A 24,093-nucleotide genomic window follows, 5' to 3' on the forward strand; every position below is an offset into this window, starting at 1 on the left:
AAATTGGAAACTGACTGGGATGCCTATCAATTAGAGAATGGCTGAAGAAGTTATAATATGTAAATGTTATGGAATATTATTGTTCTATAAGAAATGAGCGCAGGATAATTTTAAAGTGGCCTGGAAATTGATGCTAAGTGAAATAAGCAGAACTAAGAGATCTTTGTATACAACAACAGCAATATTATACGATGATCAATTCTGATGGACATGGCTATTTTCAACAATGATATGATTCAGATCAGTACTAATAATCTTGCATTGAAGAGAGTCATCTATACCCAGAGAGATGACTGTGGGAACTGAGTGTGGAGCATAACACAGTATTTTTACTCTTTCTGTTGTTGTTTGCTTGCATTTTATTTTCTTTCTCAGTATTTTTTTCTTTCTTGATCCAATTTTTCTTGTGTAGCAGGATAATTGTATAAATATGCATACAGATATTGGACTTAACATATATTTTAACATATTTAACATGTTTTGGATTATCTGCCAACTAGGGGAAGGGGTGGTGGAAGGAGGGAAAAGATTGGAACACAAGGTTTTGCAAGGGTCAATGTTGAAAAATTATCCACGCATATTTTTTGTAAATAAAAAGCTTTAATTTAAAAAAAAAAAGAAATCAAAACTATAGTTATATGAAAAATGTTCTAAATAACTATTAATTAAAGAAATGAAAATTAAAACAACTCTGAGGTATCAGTTCATATTGATTAGATTGTCTAATATGAAAGAGGGAAAATTGCAAATGTTGAAAGGAATCTGGGGAAAAAAAGGAACACTAATGCAGTATTGGTTGAATTGTGAGCTGATCCAACCATTCTGGAAAGCAATTTGGACCTATATTCAAAGGCCTACAATACATGCATACTTTTTGACCTGAAAAATGCTACTAGTAGTTATATATCTCAAAAATATCAAATAAAAATAAAAAATAGCATATTTATACAGAACTATTTATATAGTAGGTTTTTTGCATGATGGCTGAGAATTGGAAATTGAATGGATATTTATCAATAAGGGTATTATTTAGCATGTTGTTATGTCATATGATTGTAATGGAATACAATTGTTCTTTAAGAAATATTGCATGGGATATTTTCATAAAAGTTGGAGAAAAGTTATGTAAACTAATTCAGATGAAATTGAGCAGAACCAGGAGAATACTGTGTACAGTAACACCAATATTTTAGGATAATCAACTATGAATAACTTAAATATTCTAATCAATTCCATGATTCACCATAGTTCTGAAGACAAAAATTTAAAAAGGCTATCCACCTGCAGAGAACAAACTGATAGGAGTCTGAGCATAGACTAAAGCATATTTTTTCACTTTGTTTTTTAAAATGATTAATGTAGAAGCATGTTTTATGTTATTTAACATGTAAAATATATATTTCTTGCCTTTTCAATGGGTGGGAGATTGCTGTGAGGGAAGGAAATAATTTGGAACCCAACTTTTTAAAAACTTGAATATTAAAAATAATAGTGTTTTGGGAGGAAGAGGAGTAGGAAGAAATTTTCAAAAGTGAATAATGTACTTGAAAAAAACTTTTCTATTATTGTCAAGGAGCTACTTCAAAGGAGTCTCATTCAGTGGACTCCATGCAGTGGACATTAGACACCAGATAAAGAGGGTGGTGGGGAATGGGGAAGGTACTAAGCCTCTGGTCAAAGGCATGAAGTCATTATGAAAACAAATTTTTATAGAGTTTAAGATAAAGAACTAGCATGATACTGATGGGTATTTTTTTTTTGTTATCTGGAGGACTATTTAATTATTTTCTAAATCACCTAATAAGATAAAAATGAATCTGAAGAAAATAAGGGATTTATTGTTGCTAATCTTACCAGATGCTGGAATGAATTAATGTTCATTTTCTGGGTTTATTAACCTTGATACTTATGCATCCTGGAAGATTTGGTTCATAACAGTCAAATTAATTTTTATAAAGTCAACAATTAAAATCTCAGAAGCAACATAGATTTGAATCATAGTTTCATAGAATATCAGTGCTGGAAATGACCAATGTTCTCATTTTATAGATTAGAAAACTGAGGCCCAGAAAATAAGATCACTGATTTAAAGCTTAAAAAATATCATCCACTTCTGGCCAAGATGGTGGAGAGGAGGCACATAGCTGTGTAAGCTCCACGTTTTCTCTCAGAATCCATTTCATTACAAGCCTCTGAATTAATGCTTGACTGAAAAAAAAAAAAAAAAAACAACCCACAAATAGTTACCAAGAGAAGACATGCTTGAAATTCTCCAGGAAAGGTCTGTTTTTGCTCGAGGGCAGGGATGGTTTTAGATCGGGCGCAGGCTGAGGGCAGTGGCAGTGAGAGCACGGGAAGCAGCTCACAGCGGAGCAGACCGGAGCGGGGTGGGGTGTGATCTTAGCCATCTCTGCGGGGAGAGCTTTGCTACAGGACTGGATACTTTGCCCTGGAAGAAAGCCAGCAGGCCAGCAGAGAAGCTAAAAATACTGGGGGTCAAGAATACAACCCCAAACAGCTGGAGTCTCTCGGGACCTGGCCACCCCTCCCCCAGAGTATCTCACCACGCTCTGGGAGTCTCAGAGCGCAGGCGCAGCACAGTCCTGCTAATGCCTCACTGCTGCCCCTGCAGTCTGTAGAGGAAGCTCGGTAACACCACCCAGCCCCTCCCCCAAAAAAAGCAGACTCCATTTAGGGTTTTTTTTTTTCCTTTGCTAGTTTGTCTTTGATTCTTCTCTTACAAAATGAGCAAAAAATTGAAAAGGACCTTAACCCTTAACAGCTTCTATATGGATAGAGAACAGACTCTAAACCCTGAGGAGACTAAAAACACTGTCTCCAGGTGAATCCCCAAAGGAAAAGATCATCTGTTCCTCAGCACAGATGAATCTCATGGAAGAAATTAAAAATGTTCTCACAAGAGAGCTAGAAGAAAAATGGGAAAAGGAGAGGGAGGATTGGCAAGAGAGTCTGGAGAAGTCATTCCACTAATTTAAATACAGAGTGGATAAAGAAATAAAATCCTTGAAAAATAGGATTAGTGAACTGGAAACAGAAAATAGCTCTCTAAGAAACAAAATTGGCGAAATGGAAAAAAATTCCATAGAACAAAAGAACTCAATAGGACAATTAGAAAGAGATATTAAAAAAGTGAGTGAAGAAAATACTTCATTGAAAATCAGAATTGAACAAATAGAATTGAATAACTTGAGGAGAAAAGAAGAATCAGTCAAGCAAATCCAAAAAAATCAAACAATGGAAAAGAATGTGAAATACCTTCTGGGGAAAACAACAGACCTGGAAAGTAGATCTAGGAGAGACAATCTGAGAATCATTAGACTCCCAGAAAAGCATGATGAAAAAAAAGAGCCTGGACACTATTTTCCAGGAAATTATCAAAGAGAAGTGCCCAGAAGTCATAGAAAAAGAGAGTAAAATAGACATTGAAAGAATTCATCTATCACCCACTGAAAGGGATCCTAAAATCAAAACACCAAGAAATATAGTGGCCAAATGCCAGAATCCTCAGACAAAGGAAAAAATACTGCAAGCGGCTAGAAAAACCCAATTCAAGTATCAAGGAGCCACAATAAGGATCACCCAGGATCTAGTAGCATTCACATTAAAGAATTGAAGGGCCGGGAATATGATATCCCGAAAGGCTAAGGAACTTGGTATGCAACCAAAAATAACTTACCCAGCTAGAATGAGCATCTTTTTCCAGGGAAGAAGATGGACATTCAACAAAATAAGCAAATTTCACCTATTTTTGATGAAAAAGCCAGAACTTAACAAAAAGTTTGATCTACAAATATAGACTTCAAGAGAAATCTAAAAAGGTAAAGATTAATCTTGGGAACTATATTTCTGCTATAAAGATGTATAAAGAACACATGTATACCTTGTTCTAGAAACTAGATGTGGAAAGGACATTGTACCAGAAAAAGGGTAAAGTGGGGGTACTACACATCAGGAAGAGGCAAAGGAAACCTATTATATCTGAGAGAAAGAATGGAGGGGGATGAATATAGTGGGTATCTTACTGTCTTCAGAATTGGCTTTAAGAGAAAAATTTTAGACATATTCAATTTATGATGAAACTTGTCCCACCTCATTGAAAAGTGAGAAGGGAAAAGTGAAAAGGGAAGGAATAACCTAAGCGGAAGGGAATACAGAAACTGGGAGGGAAAGGGGTAAGATTGGGGGGGGGAATTCTAAGGTGGGGGGAAAGATACTGAAAAGGGAGGGCTGTGAGAAGCAAGTGGTGCTCACAAGCTTAATACTGGGAAGTGGGGTAAGGGGGAAAGAAAGGAGAAAAGCATAAACCGGGGTTAACAAGATGGCAAGTAATACAGAATTGGTCATTTTAATCATAAATGTGAACGGGGTAAACTCCCCCATAAAGAGGAAGCAGTTAGCAGAATGGATTAAAAGCCAGAGTCCTACAATATGTTGTTTATAGGAAACACACCTGAAGCAGGGAGATACATGAAGGTTAAAGGGAAAAGGTTGGAGCAAAATCTACTATGCTTCAGGTGAAGTCAAAAAAGCAGGGGTAGCTATCCTGATCTCAGATCAAACGAAAGCAAAAATTGATCTAATTAAAAGAGATAAGGAAGGGCACTATATTTTGCTAAAAGGTAGCACAGACAAAGAAGCAATATCAATACTAAACATATATGCACCAAGTGGTGTAGCATCTAAATTCTTAAAAGAGAAATTAAGAGAGCTGTAAGAAGAAATAGACAGCAAAACTATAATAGTGGGAGATCTCAACCTTGCACTCTCATAATTAGGTAAATCAAACCATAAAATAAATAAGAAAGAAGTCAAAGAGGTAAATAGAATACTAGAAAAATTAGACATGATAGATCTCTGGAGAAAATGTAATGGAGACAGAAAGGAGTACACTTTCTTTTCAGCAGTTCATGGAATCTATACAAAAATTGACCATATATTAGGACATAAAAAACTCAAACTGAAATGCAGTAAGGCAGAAATAGTAAATGCATCCTTTTCAGACCACGATGCAATGAAAATTACATTCAACAAAAAGCCAGAGGAAAGTAGACCAAAAAATAATTGGAAACTAAATAATCTCATACTAAAGAATGATTGGGTGAAACAGCAAATCATAGACATTATTAATAACTTCACCCAAGAAAACAATAATAATGAGACATCATACCAAAATGTATGGGATGCAGCCAAAGCAGTAATAAGGGGAAATTTCATATCTCTAGAGGCCTATTTACATAAAATAGAGAAAGAGAAGCTCAATGAATTGGGCTTGCAAATAAAAATGCTAGAAAAGGAACAAATTAAAAACCCCCAGTCAAATACTAAACTTGAAATTCTAAAAATAAAAGGAGAAATCAATAAAATTGAAAGTAAAAAAACTATTGAATTAATTAATAAAACTAAGAGTTGGTTCTATGAAAAAACCAATAAAATAGACAAATCCTTAGTAAATCTGATTTAAAAAAGAAAAGAGGAAAATCAAATTGTTAGTCTTAAAAATGAAAAGGGAGAACTCGCCACTAACAAAGAGGAAATTGGAGCAATAATTAGGAGTTACTTTGCCCAACTTTATGCCAATAAATTCGACAACTTAAATGAAATAGAAGAATACCTCCAAAAATATAGCTTGCCCAGATTAACAGAGGAAGAAGTAAATATCCTAAACAGTCCCATCTCAGAAAAAGAAATAGAACAAACTATCAACCAACTCCCTAAGAAAAAATCCCCAGGACCAGATGGATTTACATGTGAATTCTACCAAACATTTAAAGAACAATTAACTCCAATGCTAAATAAACTATTTGAAAAAATAGGGATTGAAGGAGTCCTACCAAACTCCTTTTATGACACAGACATAGTACTGATACCTAAACCAGGTAGGTTGAAAACAGAGAAAGAAAATTATAGACCAATCTCCCTAATGAATATTGATGCTAAAATCTTAAATAAAATATTAGCAAAAAGATTACAGAAAATCATCCCCAGGATAATACACTATGACCAAGTAGGATTTATACCAGGAACGCAGGGCTGGTTCAATATTAGGAAAACTTTTAGCATAATTGATTATATCAATAACCATCCAAACAAAAACCATATGATCATCTCAATAGATGCATAAAATGATCATCTCAATAGATGCAGAAAAATGGATTTGATAAAATCCAACATCCATTCCTAATAAAAACACTTGAGAGGATAGGAATAAATGGACTTTTCCTTAAAATAGTCCGGAGCATATATTTAAAACCATCAGTAAGCATCATATGCAATGGGGAAAAACTGGAATCCTTCCCAGTGAGATCTGGAGTGAAGCAAGGTTGCCCACTATCACCATTATTATTCAATTAATCAATTATGATTATTCAATATCGTATTAGAAACACTAGTCTCTGCAATAAGAGTCGAGAAAGATATTAAAGGAATTAGAGTAGGCAATGAGGAAACCAAACTATCACTCTTTGCAGATGATAGGATGGTATACCTAGAGAACCCAGAGATTCTACTAAAAAGCTATTAGAAATGATTCATAATTTTAGCAAAGTAGCTGGATACAAAATAAATCCGCATAAATCCTCAGCATTTTTATACATCACCAACAAAATCCAACAGCAAGAGATACAAAGAGAAATTCCATTCAAAATAACTGTTGATAGCATAAAATATTTGGGAATCTATCTACCAAAGGAAATTCAGGAATTATATGAGCAAAATTACAAAAAAGTTTCCACACAAATAAAGTCAGACATAAATAATTGGAAAAAATATTAAGTGCTCTTGGATAGGCTGAGTGAATATAATAAAGATGACAATACTCCCTAAACTAATCTATTTATTTAGTGCTACACCAATCAGACTTCCAAGAAAATATTTTAATGATCTAGAAAAAATAACAACAAAACTCATATGGAACAATAAAAAGTTGAGAATCTCAAGGGAATTAATGAAAAAAAATCAAATGAGGGTCGTCTAGCTGTACCTGATCTAAAATTATATTATAAAGCAGCAGTCACCAAAACCATTTGGTATTGGTTAAGAAATAGATTAGTGGATCAGTGGAAAAGGTTAGGTTCAGAAGACAGAATAGACAACTATAGCAATCTAGTGTTTGACAAACCCAAAAACCCTAACTTTTGGGATAAGAATTCATTATTTGTTAAAAACTGCTGGAATAACTGGAAATTAGTCTGGCAGAAATTAGGCATGGACCCACACTTAACACCATATACCAAGATAAGATCAAAATGGGTCCATGACCTAGGCATAAAGAACGAGATTCTAAATAAATTAGAGGAACATAGGATAGTTTATCTCTCAGACTTGTGGAGGAGAAAGAAATTTGTGACCAAAGATGAACTAGGGACCATTACTGATCACAAAATAGAAAATTTTGATTATATCAAATTAAAAAGACTTTGTACAAACAAAACTAATGCAAACAATATTAGAAGGGAAGCAACAAACTGGGAAAACATCTTCCCAGTTATAGGTTCTGATAAAGGCCTCATTTCCAAAATATATAGAGAACTTACTCAAATTTATAAGAAATCAAGCCATTCTCCAGTTGATAAATGGTCAAAGGATATAAACAGACAATTTTTAGAGGATGAAATTGAAACTATTACCACTCATATGAAAGTGTTCCAAATCACTATTGATCAGAGAAATGCAAATTAAGACAACTCTGAGATGCCACTACACACCTGTCAGATTGGCTAAGATGACAGGAAAAAATAATGATGAATGTTGGAGGGGATACAGGAAAACTGGGACACTGATGCATTGTTGGTGGAGTTGTGAACGAATCCAACCATTCTGGAGAGCAATCCGGAATTATGCCCCAAAAGTTATCAAATTGTGCATATCCTTTGATCCAGCAGTGTTACTTTTGGGCTTATATCCCAAAGAAATACTAAAGAAGGGAAAGGGATCTGTATGTGCCAAAATGTTTGTGGCAGCCCTGTTTGTAGTGGCTAGAAACTGGAAATTGAATGGATGCCCATCAATTGGAGAATGGCTGGGTAAATTGTGATATATGAATGTTATGGAATATTATTGTTCTGTAAGAAATGACCAGCAGGATGAATACAGAGAGGCTTGGAGAGACTTACATGAACTGATTCTAAGTGAAATGAGCAGAACCAGATCATTTTACACGTCAACAACGATATTGTATGAGGATGTATTCTTATGGAAGTAGATTTCTTTGACAAAGAGACCTAACTCAGTTTCAATTGATAAACGATGTTCAGAAGCAGGTACATCCAAAGAAAGAACACTGGGAAATCAATGTGAACTATTTGCATTTTTGTTTTTCTTCCCGGGTTATTTTTACCTTCTGAATCCAATTCTCTCTGTGCAACAAGAGAACTGTTCGGTTCTGCAAACATATATTGTATCTAGGATATATTGCAACATATCTAACATATATAGGACTGCTTACCATCTAGGGGAGGGGATGGAGGGAGAGAGGGGAAAATTGGAACAGAAGCGAATGCAAGGGATAATGTTGTAAAAAAAATTACCCTAGCATGGATTCTGTCAATATAAAGTTATTATAAAATAAAATAAAATATAAAAAAGACATCATGTAAATGTTAAAAAAAAAAGAAAGAAAAATATCATCCAAGGAAACATAGCTAGTAAATGTCAGAGCTAAGCTTACAAACAAAGGCTCTTGATTCTTTGTCTGTACAATGTGATCATGGAAAACTGCATAATTCACTCCCCCCTTTCCTTATAAATGAAACAATATAAATTTATTAGAAATCCTAAATGTTCCTTACAAAAGAGTTGGGAAACTTTAATTTCATATTGTTGAGAATTTCCAAATTATTCCTGGAAAAATTTCATCAGTATTCCTATACTTCTACCAGCATGAATTTTAAATTATCTTCTCTTTCTTTCAATTTTTTTTTTGTAAAAGATACAAGGATCATTTGTTTTATGTGGTAGTCTTAACCAGGACCTAGGACTCAAATCACAAACTCCTCCCCATACTTTAGAAAAGCTCCTTGAGTGTATTGACTACATTTTGCTCACTGGCCTCTTCTCCCTTCCCTCTCCTTTGCCTTCTTTCTCTTCTTCTCTCTCTACCTCCCTTCCTTCCTGCCTTTCTCCTTTCTTCCCTTTTTCCCTCCCTACTTTCCTCCCTTCTCCCCCATTCAAATCTCTCTCTCTCTCTCTCTCTTTCTCTCTCTCTCTCTCTCTCTCTCTCTCTCTCTCTCTCTCTCTCTCACACACACACACACACACACACACACACACACCAACAACCAGATACACACACATAGTCACAGTATTTAGCACATGGTAATGTGATGTCTTGTTTATTATCTTATTGATTCATGCATTACTCAGGTTACAAAAATGTATTGCCTGTAGCCAAACCTGGACAGAGTAATGCTCCTCTCTAGAATTATCCTGCAAGTTTTTTTTTTGTTTTTTTTGTTTTTTTTTTTTTTTTAGTGAAAATCACATAATCTATTTCTAGATTTGAATTTTTAAAAATTTCAGCTCTACAAGACTACAAGAACTTTATGCCATGCTTGAATCATCTTTGAGAGGTAGTGGCACATAAAAATGATATACTGACTTGGAATACAGAACTTATTTCAAGGGTTGTTTCTCACTATCAACTAGTTTTCTGATAATGGGCAAGTCCTTTAAGTCCTCTGAGCCTCAGTTTCCTCATTTATAAAATGAAAAGTATGGAGTTAAAGGTTGACCTCAAAAGTTCATTTTAAATTGAATTAGAACTCAAGGTCTATTCCCCACCACAGTGAGACATGAAGAAGGGACTTTATTTGAGATTATGTAAAAAATCTAGGGGTGAAGGGAGCAGAATGAAGATGATAGGAGATAAGCATTTCTCAAACATATAAAAAAATCTCTGGGGTAGACATCTGTTTTGCAAAAAATTTATAGTTGCTGGACTGAGAAATTTTGCTTGTCTTTACAACAAATGAGGTATATAAGAACTGGGGATAGGAAGTTGGATAGAAGTCAGACAGAAGTCAGACTGGCAAGTTGGCAGACTGCTGAGGGAGATTGAAAAGGAGTTTCTCTAATAACACCTTGTGAAAAGGAGTTCTGACTACTCTCTTTATAGTTAAATCATGAGAGTATACAGTACAAATGTTATGTTTGGGTGCATCTGTAAAGATAGTGGATGCTTTAAAAGGAACCTTAGAATCCTTTTCTTCAAAAATCCATTGCCAATTATATAATAGCTGGGTTATCTTTAATGGAGACCTGTGTGTAAAATTTAAAGCTTTGGCCAATAAAATTTGCCACTCTGGGATGGTTTCACAGCATACATTAATTTGTGCATTGGTATAAAAGGTATATATCTTGTGAGATCTTATCCCAGATAATGGTACTACTTGCTTAATGGACTTTAATAAAATTCTAGCCACAAACACTGGGTAAGGAGTTAGGCTTTGTTCTTGTTGTGCTGGGAGGTTCACCCACTCTATCACACTGTCTGTGTGTGCCTCTTTTGTAACAAAAACTGATATTTCCAAGGGTTTTTCAGTAACTCTTTCAATCACATTGGATAAAGTCAGTTCAAACTCTCTCAAAGCCTCTTGAGCTTCTTTTGTAAGCTGGCATGGTGAGTTTAAAGCACTGTCTCCCCTTAAAATGTCATATAATTGTTGTAATTGATAGGTAGTTAAGCCTAACACTGGACGCATCCATTGGATATTTCCTCTCAATTTCTGAAAGTCATTTAAGGTGTTCAACTTCTCCATTCTTAAGGAAAGTTTTTGTACTGTAAGCACCTTAGGGTATATTTCATATCCTAAATATTGAAAAGGAGCATGTCTTTGATTTTTTTCTGGAGCTATGTGCAATTTGTAGTTCCTTAATGTTTCTTTGGTCTTTTGTAGACATGTTTCTAACATTTGTTCTTCAGGTGCACATTTCAATATATTATCCATGTAATGTAATAATATTACTTTTGGATATACTTTTCTTATTGGAATAAAAGCAATAGCAACATACATTTTACACACAGTAGGACTACTTTTCATTCCCTGTGGCAAAACTGTCCATTCATATCTTTTATAAGACACAGCTAAAGTAATGCTGGGTAATGAAAAGGCAAATCTTTTCATACCCTCCTTATCCAGAGGGATAGAATAGAAACAGTCCTTAATATCTATAACCCAAAGAGGCCATTTCCTAGGCAATTGAGTAGGAGATGGAAGTCCAGGTTGAAGAGTTCCCATAGTTTCCATCTGTTCATTTACTTTCCTTAAATCAGTCAACATCCTCCATTTTCTAGATTTCTTTTTTTTTTTTTTACCAACAAATACAAGGGAATTCCAAGGACTTGGAGAAGATTGTAAGTGTCCTTGGTCAAGTTGCTCCTGTACTATATCTATTAAGGCCTGAGTTTTTTCACTTGTTAAGGGCCGCTGTTCTATCCACACTGGTGTATCAGTTTTCCATTGAATAGGAACAGGTGAGAGTGCAAACAGGACTTTAACAGCAGCAAAAATAAAAGTGCTAAGTGAGGTCCAGGATCATTACTAACTGGAAGACCAAGGATGATTTCATGGAGAAAGTGACTTCCAAGCAGAGTTATGCAACAACTAGTTGTGAGAGATAATGGTTAAATATTTTATTCGAGTATTCACACCTTGTAAATTAGCAAATGTTATAGCTCAGGGCTTGTTCATTACATTTAAGAAATTAATGGAAAAAATTCTAATAATGCAGGTTAAATTTGAAAGCATATCATGCATAGAGAAGGCAGCAAAGATATAGAGGTAGGGAGATGTGAGAGTGGGGGTATATTTAGGTACCAGAGAGTAATTTTCTTGTAATAGACAACTAATGACTCAATCTAATAAGTTTTTTTAAATTAAATATCTACTATGTACAAATCACTATGCTATATTTTAGGGATACATAAATAAACAGGGGGAAAAAGCCCAAACTCTGCCATCAAAAAGCTTATATTATACATTGGTTATGTATTTGAAGAGGCGGTATATTAGATAATTAAACAAAAATAGGGTATTGTCAAATTTTGAGGTCTTGAACTACAAATTAAGAAATATAAAATTTATTCAAAAGGAAATAACTAGCCACTGAAAAATGTGAGCAGAATAATGACATTATCAGAGTCACCAAAAAGGTATTAAAATACTCTACCTGATAGCAAGAATCTGTTGACACAACCAACTCTATAGCATAAATTACAGCTATTTCTACTGAAGTCTCAGTTTCTGTCTCATTGACCTTTGTAACTCTGGACTCTTCTATCATATGGCAAATTCACACTCCATTCTCTGGGTTGTACGGTATTTATTTCATGGTACTTCTGCCTGAAATCATTCCCATTATCATGCCTATTCTAACAATAAATCCCAGACTCCATTGCTTTTTAATTTTACTTTTGTTTTATTTTTGGCTTGAGTTTAGCATTTTCAACCTGAATATTGTCTGGTCAAACATGCTACAAATTCCTCAACTGCCTAAGCCAAATCAGAAGTCCTATTCAATAGTTCCACTTGAAACCTGTACATTGGATATTTATTTATCACAGATATCTGCTGGGACTAATCTGCTGGCCTGGGGCAATTAATAGAATTCCTGGGTACAAGGTTTTAGGCTCACTGTATCATACTCTAGGTAAGGCCTTATGCTCCAATTCCTTGACTGATCAGTGATCTACTTAAGGGGGTGCTCCCACCAGTTATATATGTCACAATTGTTCAAACCTTCTCATACTTCATCATTCATTTGTGTTCTCTCATTGTGTTGTCCATACTAACATGGTAGGAGCCCTTAGAATTATGTGGTTATTGCATTGCCCATCATTTCTTGTTCCTTTAATTAATTAATATACATATTTTTTCCTAATCATATACCTCCTTAGTGTTAAGTTTCAGGGCATTTCTGAGTATAATTCATCTTTAGTAGTAGAGTAGAATTCATTTATGTGACTCATAGGATTATTCCTATTATCCTTTGAGTCTACCAGAATTCTGAACCTCCTGAAATCACGACATCATAAGTTTTGTAACCACAAGCCATCACTATGACTAATAAAAATTTATGTTAAAAATGACTTTCATTCACAGGGAAGCCTTCATCATTGAAGGCACTATACAATTTCAGATAGACAGTAGAGCCTGCTCTCTTCCATCTATTAAATTCTGGAACTAATTGTCAATCTATATTCTGCCCAAGGTGTGTGTGTGTGTGTGTGTGTGTGTGTGTGTGTGTGTGTGTGTATGTATTTTTGTAAACTGAACAGAAGGAAGAAAATTAACTAGTATTTTGAAGTAATTTTGATGTGCTGGGTATTGTTCTAAGCACTGTACAAATATTATCTCATTTAATTCTCACAAAAACCCTGGGAGGTAAGTATCCTTATTAGACCTCCTTTATTTTTGGAGAAACTGAGGCAGACAGAGGTTAAATGATTTTCTCAGGGTCACATGGCTGGTAAGCAACTGAGACAGAATATAAACTCATGAGAAAGGATCCAAGTCAAACACTCTATTATGTGACTTGTTTGTAGAATCATGGGAAAATTATATTCCAAACAATAGATATTCTTCAATTATATGGTCTTCCTATACAGATTACTTGGTCTTCAAGGCATTCCATGAAAATATCTATCTGCATCACCTATCTAAAAATCTAACCCAACTAGAAGCTGTCTAATCTAGATTCCCATAGTATTTATATCTTCCCCTTTGTACTTAAGAATTATAATTTTTGTTATATTTGAGTTGACATGTATTTTTCTACTCTCTTGGATGGTCCATGAAGCAAAGACTACACCTTACATTGCATTATTCCCTACACAGTACTTGCTTCAATCACCTACAAATAGGAGAGAGACAGAAAGACAGAGACAGAGAGACACAGAGAGAGATATGTGAGTGTGTGGTATGTGAATAAAATTTTATATTACAAATAGTATGTATGTACACATTTACATACATGTGTATGTGTGTGTTTGAATAGATATGCACACATTTATACATATATACATATGGTATATATACAATATATATTGTATATCAATCAATAAATGGATTTCAAAGAATCTGAAATGCCTACCCATAAACAAAGTAATGTGAGATTAGTTCTTCCATTGAGTTAAATATTCTGTTTTCCTAATTACTGAATGGTTTGCTTGCCTGAATGTGTTTGGTTTCCTAAGGACATACCACCTGCTTTGTATTTGAATCCCTATGCCAAAGTATAATGATGTCATGCTTTCTTCCAAAATATAAGCAGGTCATTCCTTTTAAAAGTAAAAAATGACATAACTACAGATCATAGAACCACAGAAGTAAGTGGGGGAAAACATAAAAAGAGGTATTTCTGGGTATAGTAGATTAGGGCAAGATTTTTTTAGGGAGGTAGATAACTCATAAAACTATTCTTTGAGATCCAAAATTTAACTTTATATCACTACAATTTATTTCTGTTTGAATTGTAGACAACATATTTAGCAATATAATTGGAAAAATTAAAGAGGAAGACATTTGTAAATAGCCAGATAAGTTGTCCTAAGACTTATGGATTTTCTTTTTCAATAGAGGGCTAAATGTATAAAATGTTAGTAACTAATATTTTATAGTATCTACTGTATACCAGGCATTATTTTAAATAATTTGCAACATAATTTCCTTTAAGTCTCACATGTTTCTCATTTTTACATGAAAAAAAGTGAGCCACATAGATATTAAATGACTTGCCCAGTTAAACAGTATTTAGGTAGGTGAGGCTGGATTTGAACTCAAATCTTCAGTTTATGTCCAGCACTTAGATGCAATATATTAGGAAAGTTTTACTAGGAGAAGAATGGAGAGAAGAGAAGACAGACAGACAAACAGAAAAAGACAGAAAAAAGAAGAGCAAAAGAGAAAGAAACAGACAGAGACACACGGAGAGAGACAGAGAGTAACAGAGACAGAGAGAGACAGAGACAGAGAAATAGAGAAAGTCAGAGACAGAGACAGAGATAGAGCCAGAGTGACAGAAAGAGAAAGAGACAGAGAGAGTGAGACAGATATGGACACCCAGAAAGAAAAGGTGACAGAAAGATGGACAAAGAGATACATTAAATTTAGTAATTCTAATAAGATAAAATAGTTTTAAATAATTCCTAGAGAATTAACACCCTCACTCCATTTGACTTTATTCTAATGATGATATAACTCATTATCTATGTGATCTTGAGTAAAATATTTACCCCCTATGGACAACAGATTCTTCATCTATAAAAAATGAGGTTAGAGTCAGTAACCTCTAAGGTCTCTTCCAGATCTAAATCTAGGATCCTATAATACATTTGTCCCTTTCACCTTGCAGTTGTCTCACAGTGGGAAAAACAGGATATAGCTAAAAACTGGGACATCCCTCAGTAGGCAAACATGTCCTCTACTTCATAGTCCATTTCTCTGTCTATAAACGAAGGATATTTTGACCCATCTTCTTCCAAGGACATTTCACAGATGAATCAGCTAATAAAATCGGCTCCTTCTCAGTCTCAGAGGAAAGCTGCCAAAGGATACAAATATAAAATACAATTTTTTTTAATAAGTCCACTTTCTCACAACATTGTCCTAGCAATTCATTCATCCTGGTTTCCATAAGGCACATTGTCATGCAAAATAGGACTAGCTGCACCAAGTGAATTATTGGCAGCACATATAATACACTGGCCAGCCAAGAATGACAAGCCAGCTTTTCTTAACCAGTTTTATGACTAACCTGAAAAAGAAGAAAGTCAATAGAAGAAAGGAAGATAGTGTGATCTTATAAACAGACCTGAAAATGAAATGAGATATTGACCAGAAATTAATTTCAAAGGAAAAATATTGGGGTACAAACTTAGAATAGTGGCATTAAATAGAGTTTTTTCTTCTATTTTAGCTTACACAGGTATGTGATATAAAAAGCAATCTGAATGGTTTTGCTTCTATAACTTGACATGTCAGGACTTTCTATGTGTGCATTTATGATTATCAGAATGAAATATAAGTGCGCAATATATTTTTTAGCTTTCCATTAACTCTGATGGATGTCATCCTAACAGAATTGCTTGTACTGCATGTGTCAGAAAATAAGCACACTGTTTGAATCAACTATCTCACTATATACCCAGATATTATACATGATACTCAAAAAATTTTATAAATAAAAAATGAGATATTGAAATATGTAAATGAATGAACTTTGCTAAGATTCAGCTACTGGTGTAATAAATTATCTACCAGTGGGAAGAGACTTGAAGCATCATTTAATTCAACCCATACCATATCAAAAATTTTCTCTTTAATATCCACAACCACAGGACACTTGATTTCATATGAGGGTCTCCAGTAAAAATAAACTGACTGCACCCTGATGCAACTCTTTTCACATTTGCACAATTCTAATTGTTCTATTGCCCTGTCCTTTCCACCATGATATGGCTCTCTATAACTACCAGCCATGGATTCTAGTTCTGTCTTCAGTGGCCAAATAAAATACATTTTTCTTAATTTCATAACACATATCTTCAAATACTATAAAATACCTATTATAGTTAGCTGATGCAGTGGATAAAGCATGGGCTTGGAGTCAGAAAGAGACAAAACTTCATGAGTTCAAATCTGGTCTCAGACACTTAACTCTGTCTCATTGTCCTAATCTGTAAAATTAGTTGGAAAAGTAAATTGCAAATCAGTCTGGTGTTTTTGCCAATAAAACCTCAAATGGAATCAAGGAATCTGAGAAACATGAATAACAAAAGATTCCTTAAGTCTTTTCATCTCCAAGTTAAACATCTTTTAATCAATTACTTGTTGGGGCTTTCAAGTCTTTTGACTATCTTGGTTATCTTATGTGGACAAACCATAAGTGATCAGTCTTTATTTTTATAATGGTATCTAAAAATGGTCACAATTCTCCATATGTGAACTTAAAAGGTTGAAAAAAGAGGCTATGGAACAGCTTTCATTCTGGACACCACGATTCTATTAATGTAGCCTAAAATTGTATTAGCTCTTAGCACGGCAAAATTATATAATTGACTTAATGTAGCTTTTAGTCCAATAAAATGGCCAGCATCTTAGATTTAGAGTAGGGAGAAACCTTAGCAGTCATTTAATTTAACTCTTTAAGTGAATAGATGAAATTCAAAGACTCACTAACACAATGTCACACAATGAAAGATCCACAATTTGAACAAAAGTTTTCTAACTACAAATCTAGCACTCTTTCCACTATGTCACACTGTTGAACCTACCCCATTTTTAGATTTGTCCAGTTGATTTTCAAGCCAAGTATCATGATTTATATTTATCTTAAGAATTCTAAGGGTAAATTTTAATACATTTTATTCTCTGTCCATATGAGCCATTGCAATTTACTTACTTCCAAATCATTTCCCCAACTTTATCAATTAGTTTAGCAGCTTCTTCAAGAGCTTCCCTTTTTGTCTGTTATAATTTAAGATTTTAATATTATCTTAGATGCCCCCCAATCTCTCTCAATTTCTTAAATTCCTCACCTTCAACAACTTTCTTCCCATTCTACTTCAACCATACATTGACATGATCACACTCTATAATTAACCTTCTTTAGAGATCACACAATTTTCAACTTAATAAACTTCTCTATGTCACCATTTGATCACAACTCTTTCCTTCACTTCTCATACTTTCTCATTTACAAGAATCTTTCTTATTTCCCTTACTTCTATGTAATTTTTTGACTATGTTGTCCTATGATTTATGAAACATTGGAGCTCATATACTTCAATCTGTTCTTTTGACAGGTGAGGAAAATGAGAGAAGTTAAGGGATCTACCCAAGGTTACATACTTAGCAATTGCCAAAGCCAGAATTTGAACTCTGTCTTCTAGCCATGATCATATGATATGCCACAATAATTAATTTAATGAAATATAATAATATACAAATGTAATTATTATTAAATTATACATATTATATATTATGATAAAATATACTTTTGATTTCAAAAATTACTATGTTAAAAGACCTGACCTCCCTGACCTTCTATTATTCATAATCCACAAGTCCCTATTTCTGGGTAATTTGTACCATCTGATTTCACTTTTCTGACTTCAGAGATGTCTCCAAGAAATCTCTGTCTAGAGGATCTACAAATACAGAAATGCAACTTGTCCAAAACTGAGATAATTATTTCCTTATATTTTCTCCTCCTAATTTCTTTATTTCTATCCTTGACCCAGTCTTTCATTTTTATGACCTTGGAATTTTGGTTTTCTGAGAGCTACAGCACTTCCTTACCCCTTATCTAACCTTAATGGTCCCACCACCTCCTCTCTGTTTCTACTTCCTATATATTAATACACTAGCACAAATCCTTATTAGCATCATCCTGAACTATCTATTTCATTAGCCTAATATATCTTCCCTTCTCTGCTCTCTTCTCTCCTGACCATTCCATCTTCCCTACCCTTGCTAGTATACATATTTTCTCATGCATATATCTGGTCACATCACTTCAGTGCTCAAAGATCTTCAGCAGTAATTAATTTAAAGACCTTCACATCTTGACACCTTTTTGCCTTTCCACATGTATCTTACTGCTATCCTTTATGTACTCTGTGTTGAACATATGTTGAACAAAAACAGGGTACCTAGATTTAAATCCCAGTTCTGATACATCTTATTCTCATGGACGTTAGCAAGCAAATTAATTTCTAAATCTCAGTTTCATGAATTTTTAAAATGAATACCGTGCACTTGATGTTCTCCAGGGTCTTTCAGTTTTGACTCCTATGAGTTTATGGTCTATATTGTAATCTTGAAATCTGTCACATATCATCTTGCTCTGTAACTTTGAAAATATTACTTCCTTTGTTTTGAATATCTTCTTTCTTCCCTCTTCATCTGCTGACCCTTTAAACATAAACTCAAAAAAAAAATCAATATGTCTCAGCTTGGCAAATTTTGTCCTACTTTAGAGGTACCAAGAGAACAATAGACTTGAATTTAAAAGAGCTGCTTAGAGTCAGTCTCAACTCTGCCACTCACAAGCTATGACCTTATTTAAAAATCTGACCTTGATTTATTGATAAAAAGGAAACAATAATAGCTATTCTGTCCATTTCATAAGATTATTATGAGGGTCAATAAAATAATGTATACAAGAATGTTTTATAAATTTCTTAATGTAACATCGTAAATCTTTTTTATACAGTGTTATTTACATAGGATTAATGGTTGACCATAAAGAGCAGGATACTTTGTTCTACATATTTATATACTATAAATTTTATATATACTATATATTCATATATACCATGTTAATTTATATATAATATATACTCTCTTTTTTCTTAATTACGAGATTCATGCAATGAAACTTTTTGAAGAGTACCATGACATAATAGATTGTTTTTATTCCAGTGCTTGACTATAATATTGCTCTTAATTTTAAAAGTATTCCTCTATGTTGTTACTTCAACCCTCTCCTTCAAGTATAGTATTGGAATCTCACTGGATTCCAAGGCTCATGTCCCTTTTGAGAAAATATGAGATCATTGGTAATACCAAATTCAATTTGTTTCTGACTGAGTTGACTTAAAGACACTTTGATCTATCATATCCTATACAAGAGCCAGACTTATTGGCTTCTCTGACCCATTTTATCCTTCTACTCTTCTTATTCTGTCAAATGAACTGTAAACCTCCATGTTTTCTTCTCCTCACTGAAAAATGAAGTATTTGATCCTTTATAATTTTGGTCCTTCACCATCATCTTACAATATATTACAGGTAGAAAAGAATTCTGAGGTCATCTAGTCTGAAACTTTCAGTTTACAGATAAGGAATATAAAACATAGGGAACTTAAATAAATCCAATCAGTATCTAAAATGAAATTTGAACTCTAGTTTTCAGACCTCAAAAGCTGTATCATTTCATTGAACCATGTTGCTTGAAGAGCCTTATTTTACAGAGGATGATACTGATTACCTAAAACAAAGTATGGATACAAACTCAAGTCCTCAAAGTCTAAATCACATAATCTTTCTAGTGTCATGTTGCTTCCCTCTTCTGAGTAGGAGGCCAGAAATAGTCCTACTCTATCATTCCTTGTATGCAGACTGAACCTGGAGCACACACAAAAGAAGGTTCTTATCCAGGATTCTTCAGGATAAGACATGTTTTTTGTCTAAGGAAAATACTTTTACTGCTCAGGATTTAGTTTAAGGGGATGGATATAATCAAGTTCATTTATAAAAATAAAGAGTAATCATATCATCTTATGTCCCAGTTAAATTGGTTTTCCTCAGCTGAAAAACTAGAATTTATTTTCCCCTTTTAAAAAACTGGTCCTGAATTAATTATAATTTGTGAAGAATAAATAAAAAATACAAAGTACTAGCTTTGGTTTGTCCTCAATGGTTTGTTTAAGTCAAATCTTTGTCTTGTCCAGGCAAAAATTCTGGTCAAAATGCATATATTTTTTGCTTTTCTAACTGACACTGATGGTGTTAGTGAGGCCTTTTAAGTCTCAGGGAGCTAAATTCTCAATGTTTCTTTGTCTTATAAACCTTTTTTTAATGGAATTGTTTCAATTCCATCTTGGCAAAACCAATTTGCATTTTTTTCTCAGATATGCCTCTCACCTTGTTAAAATTAGCTTTCATTTTCTCAGTTATGTGCTTTACCTTGGAAGGGAACAGTGGGGACTTCACAGCTAAGAGTTCTCACCTGATTAAAATTAACTTCTTTTCACATGGAGTGAGGAAATGTGGCTTGAACTACTTTGTGACTGAAAGAGTACCCATAGGCCAACTATAACCCTGAATTTTCACCCTTTTCCTTAGGCAAGTAAATATCACAATGGATACAGTGCTGTATGGAAGTTGGGAAGAGTTGAGTTCAAATTCAACTTTAGCCACTTTCTAGATGTGTTACCACGAGATGTGTCCCAGATAAGTTTCCTGATCTGAAAATGGAGATTGAAAACAATACATATTTCTCAGGAGTGTTGTGAGACTCAAAAAGAGTTAATATTTGTTAATCTTTTTTAAATGACATTTTGCATAGTACCTGCCTAATAAATGCTACCTAAATACATATTCTCTTCCAGTACTTATTTTCTTATGTGTTTATCCTGAAAAAGCATCATGGTACAAAGAAAGAGCGCTGATCCTGAAGTCAGAAGCCCTGGACTGAAATTTTATCTTTCATGATCTTAAGCAAGTTATACTATTCATGGGTCTCATTTGCTTCATCTATACAACTGAAAAGTTTGGACTAGATGTTTGGAACGTAGTTATTTCCCTCTTTAGTCCCATTTGGCTCTAAAGATATAGTGCCATAAAAAAAAAAGTTTCTGACATGGTACATCAGTGCAAAATAGAATGGAAATTATAGCTAAGGGACAATTTAAATAAACAAAATTTATCTACACTAAAAGGGAGTCAAATGCCATTTAAAATTACACCTTTATTTATAGTTCAATGATGATTATTTCCTAAACTTGAATCTTTCCTAAAAAGGCTAATTAATCCCTTTGAATTTTTTTCAAATATGTTTGATTTATTTCATGAATTTTTTCCAATTATATTTTAAGGTTTTTATTTTTTTTTAATTTTGATTTCCAAATTCTCTCTTTCTCTTCAGTTCATGCCTGACCCATTGATAACATATACAAAGTCATATAAAACACATTTCTACATTAGCCATGTTGCATAAAAGCCACACAGAAATTCCAGAAAAATAAAGCAAGAAAAGTATATCTCAATCTGTACTCAGAGATCATCAGTTTTCTTTCTGGAGATGGATAGTATTTTATCTTAGAGCCATTGGAATTGTCTTGGTTCAATATTGATCAGAAGTGCTGTCTTTCACAGTTAATCACTGTTAAAATATTACTGTCACTGTGCACAATGATCTCCTGGTTCTGCTCAATTCATTCTACATCAATTCATATCAGTCTTCCCAAGAATTTCTGAAATTATCCCTTAAAATTTCTTATAGCACAATAGGAAAACCTTTAAAATGCAAAAGATTTATATAGCAAGCCTTGATCTTGAAAGTGAATCCAGAGTATACTGTGCACACATGCACACACACTCATAGTGAATAAAGTCAATTTTCTACATGACAGAAGGATAAGACATTTTATCCTCATTAGTATATGATTCCGCCTAAACAAAAATGGTAAAAAAAAAAAAGGCTTGTTTATGTTATGTTCTCTGAATGACTAGCTAAAACTATATAGCCTAAAATATTTCACCACCAGAGTTACATTTTTGTCAAAGAGTAATGCAAATTATAGTGGAGCTCAATATGTATTGGAGAGTAGGCATAAGTCCTTGATGACTCAGGAATAGGACAGACAAGAAGAAGGATTGTCAGAATAAAAAACTATGAAATATTAAAACTGAAAGGGATTTTAGAGGTCTTCTAGTTCCTTATTCTTTCTAATTTCTTGACTTAAAATTCCCATAATTGAAGTTCAAACACTTTTTGTGAGGAAGGAAGGGTATAAGAGGAGAGACCTCTGCAGATGAGATGTACCCATTCTCACATTGGGCTTCAGATGGCTGACTTTACAGCATAGCACAGAAGGATGAGAGTAGATGAAGGTATATTGGTGGAGTTATGAATTAGTCCAGAGTTGTCAAATACTGTTTTTGGCGGCATGAAGGAGTATATCTGAGACAAATTAAAAGATAACCAAGATATACGTAACAAAATAAAAATACAATCAGATATTAATATATTTTCAAAAACTATGTATCCTATAGAGATCCTTATGTAAAGTTTAGTGCTTCCCCATTTCTGTGTGACTTTAATACCACTTGATTCTATTCTATTCTATTCTAGAAAATTTAGGAATTATGGGGAAACAGTGACAAAACTTTTTTTTTAACATTTTTTCTTCTTTGTGCTTATAACTTTTAGTTCAGTAAATTCCTAGGCAGGTGGCTAGAATGCTCAATATAGAAGTAGTTTCCATTATTGGAAAACTATGAATGTGGAGAATTTAGAGAAACTATATAGGTCTTAAAAGACCTTTGAAATGTTGCTGAAGTAAGCATAGCCAAGAGAACCATATTATGTCCACATATTGTAAATGGAAAGAACACCACCAGTAAAAGCTGAGTATTTTGAGTTTTGCTCTGCAGGTAAGTTTAACAAATGCACCTCTCCTTGCTTTTTTGCAAAAATTGAGGATTACAAGTGTGGGAATATAACATATTATGTTAGACATTGTTGGTATATCATGTGACTTTTGCTTAGCTGATTGTTTTTATCTTTTTTATTTAATCTTTTTTACAATGGATGATGGATTAATGGATGGGGAGGAATGGAATATATATTTGGAAATAAAAGGAATATCAAGATAAGTTTTTGTTTTTAACAAAATTTAAAAAAAAAGGTTTTGAGAGTTGGGTGCTATACATATAAAAGGTTTCCTCAAGACTATTATGGTATGCTATCAGGGAATGATTGTTACTGTTCAGTAGTTTTTATGTTTTCTGACATTTTATGAACCTATTTATGATTTTCTTAGCAAAGATATTGAAGTGGTTTGCCATTTTCTTCTCCAGCTCATTTTATGATGAAAAAACTGATGCAAACAAGGTTAAATGTTTTGCTCAGGGTCACATAAGTGGTAAGTGTCTGAAGCCACACTGAACTCAATAAGATATTCTTCTTCCTCATTTCAAGCTTGGCACTCTATTCATTGACCCACTTAGATGTCCCAGCACAGGTGGTAGTGTACAAATTCAGGGGTATGGGTAGCAGATGCCAATTTAAGCATTCTTGGAGATGGATTGGGAAGGAGGCATTGAAGTCAAAATTTCTCTTGAACATTTTTTCTAGAATCAACTTCATAGTACCAATGGATTACCCTTTAAATTTAGCATAATCTGGCTACTTAAAGGACAAAGCTTTTTAGAACATAATTTTCTCTTTAATATACTCTTACCTATGAAGCTTGCTATTCAAAAGCAAATTGCAAGATCTTGCACTGCTTCTCATTTTTAATTTGTTTCTAATTGAATAGTGTGTTACCTGGTAAACAACATAATG

This window comes from Antechinus flavipes, chromosome 4 (genome assembly GCF_016432865.1).
Source record: "Antechinus flavipes isolate AdamAnt ecotype Samford, QLD, Australia chromosome 4, AdamAnt_v2, whole genome shotgun sequence".
NCBI classification, from domain to species: Eukaryota; Metazoa; Chordata; class Mammalia; order Dasyuromorphia; family Dasyuridae; genus Antechinus; species Antechinus flavipes.